The sequence below is a fragment of the Hippocampus bargibanti genome, linkage group LG01 (genome assembly GCF_051943395.1).
Source record: "Hippocampus bargibanti isolate YZ-2025 linkage group LG01, ASM5194339v1, whole genome shotgun sequence".
NCBI lineage: Eukaryota > Metazoa > Chordata > Actinopteri > Syngnathiformes > Syngnathidae > Hippocampus > Hippocampus bargibanti.
In genome coordinates, this window is record NC_142734.1 from 18,738,088 (window position 1) to 18,744,446 (window position 6,359).

Genomic DNA, 6,359 nt, shown 5'->3' on the forward strand with positions numbered 1-6,359 from the left:
ATAGAAAAATGCAATAAAATATTCTCAAGCGCTCCTGCTGGGTGAGATGCCTGGTCCTTGTGCCTGCCACAATCACATACACTGAACTTAATATCCGGTAGATATTCTGCTCATTCACATGAGCTTGATTCGAGAAGGTTGCCAGTTTTCTTCATTTCTTTACTATTGTCACACAGAGGTGTTGTTTAAAACTAACTAAATCTAACTATGTAAACTTATCTATTGTTTATCCGCCCTCGAGTTATGCGAGTTCTACAATGTAATTCAATCTACAATTCTCATTTCAAAGATGTCCTCTGTTAACCTGGATGGAGTCCTGGAATCACCTTCAAGTCATCCGTAGTGTTCTGTCACACACAGGACAAGGCCATGAATTGGCAATCACAGCTATTATATCATAGAATTATGCGGGTTTGTGTAATTTAAATTGGAATTTGACTTGATTTTCCAAGGGCTCTAGCACGTCCCGTGAACCTTGTGAGCATGTTACAATGGCGATAACACAAATAATTATTTAAAATAATATTTTTTTTTAAAATGAAAATATACAGAAATGTCCATCACAACCTTTTGGTTTGCACTTCTGCCTTACATGTCAGTGGTTGTGGATTTATTTAATTCTTGACTTTTCACCTTTCTGTGTAGAGTGAGTATGATCACCCTGTGGCTACTCAGGCTAAAAGTGTAATTTTGGTTAACTGAAGTCTAGTGATACGTCGGTCAGAATGCAATCAAGATGTGCCATGCATCTGTTGACCAGTCCAGCACCTAGACTTTCTCCCAGTTAGCTGGAATGACTGAGACCTGCAAAAATGAAGACAAACGCTATAGAGAATGGGAGGATGGACAGGAATTAGATGGCCTTGTATATTACAGTATACAACTACTGTCTGTCATTGGCATGTCACAGATATCGGTTTGGACCATCCCCAAATTTCTGTAACACTAATCTCTCTAATAGCCCGGAGCAGATCTCAAACATAAGCGCTGCTAAACGATTAGGAGGTCAAAGTTCTCAGGGGATCATTCTGCTGAGCTGAGTCACCTGTACAAATGTGGTGTGTTAGTTCTCATTTTCAGGAAAACAACATGTTTGTACATAGCTCGGGGCACAAACACTTTGGGGGTGAAGAGTTCAGTTTCCTATAGATGATATATCCATTGCAGCAAGTTGGAAGAATCTCTGGAAACGGCTCCTGAAATTAAGCAACAATAAATTTATTATCCCACATATTCAACAGTTAAAGATTGTAGTCGAAATTAACACGTGGTGATCATCACAACTGTAATTTGCAGATTCATATGTTTACATACCATTGTCAGATTCCTTTGTCTTGCGTCACAATGGATTAAAAGAAATCTACACTGTCAATGATTGTTGAATAGTTGCACTCTTTTAAAACATTTCCACTATTAATTTGAGGTACTACTCTGACAGTGTAATTTTTGTAAACACTGTGTGTGTGTGTGTGTGTGTGTGTGTGTGTGTGTGTGTGTGTGTGTGTGTGTGTGCGCGCGCGCGTGTGTGTGCGTGTGCGCGTGTGTGTGCGTGTGCGCGTGTGTGTGTGTGTGTGCGTGTGTGTGTCTTTTTTTTTCTCTCAAAAAATGGGAAATAGAAATACATAGAAATAATCTGATTTCACAATCATGCACATTTTATACTGAGATATGGAGGGATGTGCGCTGAGTTCCATTTACATTTTATTTAAAAATTCAGGATGAACCATCAGTAACATATTAAGTTATTGATCTTACTATATTGAAGTAACATACGAATTCTTTGGCGGCAGCCTTCTGGACAAAGCAAGAGACTGTAAAACGGAAAGAACATAGCACCAATCCAGCTAATGCACGTCAGAGGGTACTTTCAGCCACCTCATGTGAAGAAGGTTTGTCTACCTTTGACTGAGTGAGGAAGACTTCCAGCTATGCTTCTGGAGATTTACTGTCCAGTTCATCCCATTACTCAACTATCAGATGCCAAATCCCTCCTAATGGCATTACACGTGCCAGAATTACGTATGATGATGCTCACTAATGAGAGCTCAGCATATACCTTACTGGAACCAATGGCCCCTTTGCACAGAGTAGCCCTCAGCCTTAATGGACTCAGTATTGAGTGTCGGGGGGGGGGGGGGGGGGGGGGGGGTCAAATTTATTGACAAAGGGCTTTTAACAAAAGCAGGTAGCTGGCAAAGTGCAATGCAGCACAACAAAGGATGTAAATACACCTCGATGAGCACACCCGTGTAGTATTGTTAAGGTGAGGCTTGAATTGCTTTTATAAATGTGTCAATGTAATCTTTCAGAAGAGGAATTGCTACCTCTTTGAAACACTGAGCCCTCAAAATCTGATTGTGGCTCTCAGGTCATCTACTTCTATGAAGTGATTATGAAGATGCTCTAAATACAAACAATTTAGTCTATTTTTGCCTGGCAAGTCGCCTGAGTAGCACAGAGAAACACATCGCCAATAGGTTTGCTTAAATTAACTGACAACATCATTTTTAAACCCGCTTTGGGTCTGTCACAATGCCACTGTCATAGAGATTAATTGTATCTTCTTGCTCATTGTGAATACTCCCCATCCAGTCGTTTGAGCATGAATGAGCTTTCCCATTGACACCTGAGGTCGTGCCTGCAGGCTGATCAGCACCTGTAACCAAAGCCCAGTGGATGCCTGCCTAATTATGTTCTCCTCCTGTCCTTGCACAAGCCCACATAAGACAGCATCATAACAAGCGGAATTATTGACCCAACATGATCTCCGATGGTTCGGTCCTGTGCTTGCTTTACTGATGCGTGAGAACTGATCTGCTTATATCAATCAGAGCGCACATAGAAGAAAGTTGTTTAGGTCCTTCAAGGTCACAACACTGCAAAAAGACAACGCATACATCACCAATCGTTGACAGTTCACAGTAAAATTGTGTGAGAAGTTACCAGCATCTTCCTAATCCCTGTAGCATGCCTGACAAATTGTACAGCTGTTCTCTGTCATGTGGAGTGATGGACTTGGGTTTGTTTTTCAATCTGTTTGCTAGTTAGCATGCTACTCCTGAGGGCTATGGGTACCATTTGCAGGCGGTGCCGTTGCAATTGTGAGAATGCTCATGAATGGAGATATTTTTTGTATCACGACCCTTATGCTTATCATCTCTCTCTCTTGGCAGTCCATCGAAGTCGAGGATGACGTCGCTTCCATTGCTTTGTGGGGTATTGGACAGTGGTTATTGGCGCTGGCGGCGATGCCACTGTAGGTGACTATGAAGCCCGATTCTGGAGCCACAAATCCTGCGACATTCAGGACATGTGAGGCCAGGACCGGGCTGGCGAGACGGTACTGAAGCAGCACAAAGGTGTCTTTGCTCGTGCCGCACGATCCTCCTCTGGGTGCGCTTGTCTTCAAGTTGTGTCACCCCTTCGTGGCATAAGGAGCGCCACAGTGGCCTGTTCGCTGCAGCAGACTCCAGATCGCTGGGCTTGATGTTGCAGTTCTTTAGAGTCTGTTTAAGCTGGTCTTTGTATCGCAGCTTAGGACCACCAGGCTTCCTCTTCGCTGACAAGAGTTGTCCATAAAGCACCTGTCGAGGCAAGCGGCAGCTAGGCATCCGGATGACATGTCCAACCCACCGAAGTTGCCTCTTTGCCAGTATGGCCTCGATACTGGTGGAGGCAGTGCGTTGAAGGATGTCGGTGTGTGGAACACGATCCTGCCAGGTGATGCCAAGGATTCGTTGGAGGCACCTGATGTGGAATGCATCAAGGCGTCTCACATGGCGTCGATAGATGGTCCAGGCTTCTGCGCCATATAGCAGCGTGGACACACACACTGCTTGGTAGACTGCGACTTTTGTTGGAGTTCTTAAGTGGTTGTTTTCGAACACACGAGTACGCAATCTGCCAAAAGCTTTGGAGGCTTGATGGATGCGGGCCTGGACGTCATCATCAATTAGACAGGAGGGTGTTAGAATGCTGCCGAGGTAGCTGAATTGTTGGACAACCTTGAGGGGTGTGCCACTGAGGGTGAACGCTGGGGTTGGAGAACTCTCTTTTGCCATGACCTCCGTTTTGGTTACATTGATCACGAGACCGAGTGATCGGTAGACGGAGGACATGGTATCAAGGGCATTTTGCATGGCAGCTGGGCTGTGGGCCAGCAGAGCACAATCATCTGCATACTGTAGCTCGTGGATGCCACTGATCAGGGTCTTGGTCTTGGCCTGTAGGCGTCTGATGTTAAACAGGTTACCATCCAGGTGGAATTGGATTTCTACGCCGCCACCTTCCTGGATGGACTTATGGAAGAGGAGCGTAGCTGCCATCAGGAACAGGTTGAATATAGCAGGGGCCAGTACACAGCCCTGCTTCACCCCGACTTCCACAGGGAACGGGGAAGATTGCTGGCCACCAACAAGTACAGTTGCTTGCATGCCGCTGTGGAACTGTTTTAGGATGCCGAGAAATTTGGAGGGGATGCCAAATTTCTGCAGTATGGTCCAGAGAATGTCACGGTTAACTGTGTCAAATGCCTTTGTAAGGTCAATGAAGGTGATATAGAGGTCCTTGTTTTGTTCCTTGCATTTCTCCTGAACTTGGCGCGCAGCGAAGATCATGTCCAGAGTGCTTCGATCCTTCCTGAAGCCGCATTGTGTCTCTGGGAGGATGTCTTCGGTAATGTGCGATGTAAGACGGAACAGCATTACTTTTGCAAGAATCTTGCCAGCAACAGAAAGTAGGGAGATGCCACGGCTGTTGCCGCAGACTGACTTGTCCCCCTTCCTTTTGTAAATGGTGACGATGTTGCTGTCTTTCCATTCCTGAGGAAGTGTCCCGTTTTGCCAGATGTTGCAGATGAGGTGGTAAAGCTTCCGTGTCAGGAGGTAACCGCCGCTCTTGAAGACCTCAGCTGGAAGTCCATCAGGGCCAGGGCTTTTGTTGTTTTTAAGGCTCCGGATTGCAGAGAGGACCTCTGTGAACTGAGGAGGTTCATCAAGGGAGGGAACTGATGGAAGCTCTGGGAGGGAGTCAAGGACAGATGTGTCTGAAGGGTTTACTTGGTTGAGCAGGGAGTCAAAGTGCTCTGCCCAGCGCTCAAGTATTAGCTGTTTGTCCTTCAGTAGTACAGAACCGTCTGCAGATTTAACTGGGACAATGTGTTGTCTTCGTGGGCCGTGCAGGGATTTTACAGCATCATAGAAGGCGTGTGTGTTGTTGTTGTCTGCATGCCTCTGGATTTCTTGGGCCTTGCTGAGCCACCACTTGTTCTCCATCATCCTCAGCTGTTTCTGTGTTTCACCACGGATGGCCTTGTAGTGAGAGAGGAGAAGTGGAGAATGAGGGTTGGAGAGAAGTGTGGTATGGGCTTTGCGCTTGGCTTCCAGAAGCTCCTGTATGGCAGCTGAGCTGTTATCGAACCAGTCTTGATGACGTTTCTGAGTGAAGCCGATGGTCTCAGAGGCAGCTTGATGAATTGTTGTCCTCAATTTTTTCCACCTGCTTTCAACATCAAGGTCACCGTTACTGGTGTCGTTGTCCAGGCTGGCAAGTCCCTCTGCCAGCTTGTGGCGGTAGCTGGCTGCACATTCTGGGGACTCCAGGGCCCTGGTGTTAAGACGCCTTTGGGGTTGCTGTTTCTTATGAGGAGGTCGAATTCTCAGCTTGAGCCTGGACTTGATCAGTCGATGATCAGTCCAGCATTCAGCCCCACGCATGGCCCGCGTGATGCAGACATCATTTTGGTCCCGTTGCCTTGTGATGATGTAGTCCAGTAAGTGCCAATGTTTGGACCTGGGGTGCATCCATGATGTGATGTATTTCTTTTTCAGTTGAAAGATGGTGTTAGTTACAATCAACTGATGCGTGTGCGTGTGCGTGTGTGTCTTTTTTTTTCTCTCAAAAAATGGGAAATAGAAATACATAGAAATAATCTGATTTCACAATCATGCACATTTTATACTGAGATATGGAGGGATGTGCGCTGAGTTCCATTTACATTTTATTTAAAAATTCAGGATGAACCATCAGTAACATATTAAGTTATTGATCTTACTATATTGAAGTAACATACGAATTCTTTGGCGGCAGCCTTCTGGACAAAGCAAGAGACTGTAAAACGGAAAGAACATAGCACCAATCCAGCTAATGCACGTCAGAGGGTACTTTCAGCCACCTCATGTGAAGAAGGTTTGTCTACCTTTGACTGAGTGAGGAAGACTTCCAGCTATGCTTCTGGAGATTTACTGTCCAGTTCATCCCATTACTCAACTATCAGATGCCAAATCCCTCCTAATGGCATTACACGTGCCAGAATTACGTATGATGATGCTCACTAATGAGAGCTCAGCATATACCTTACT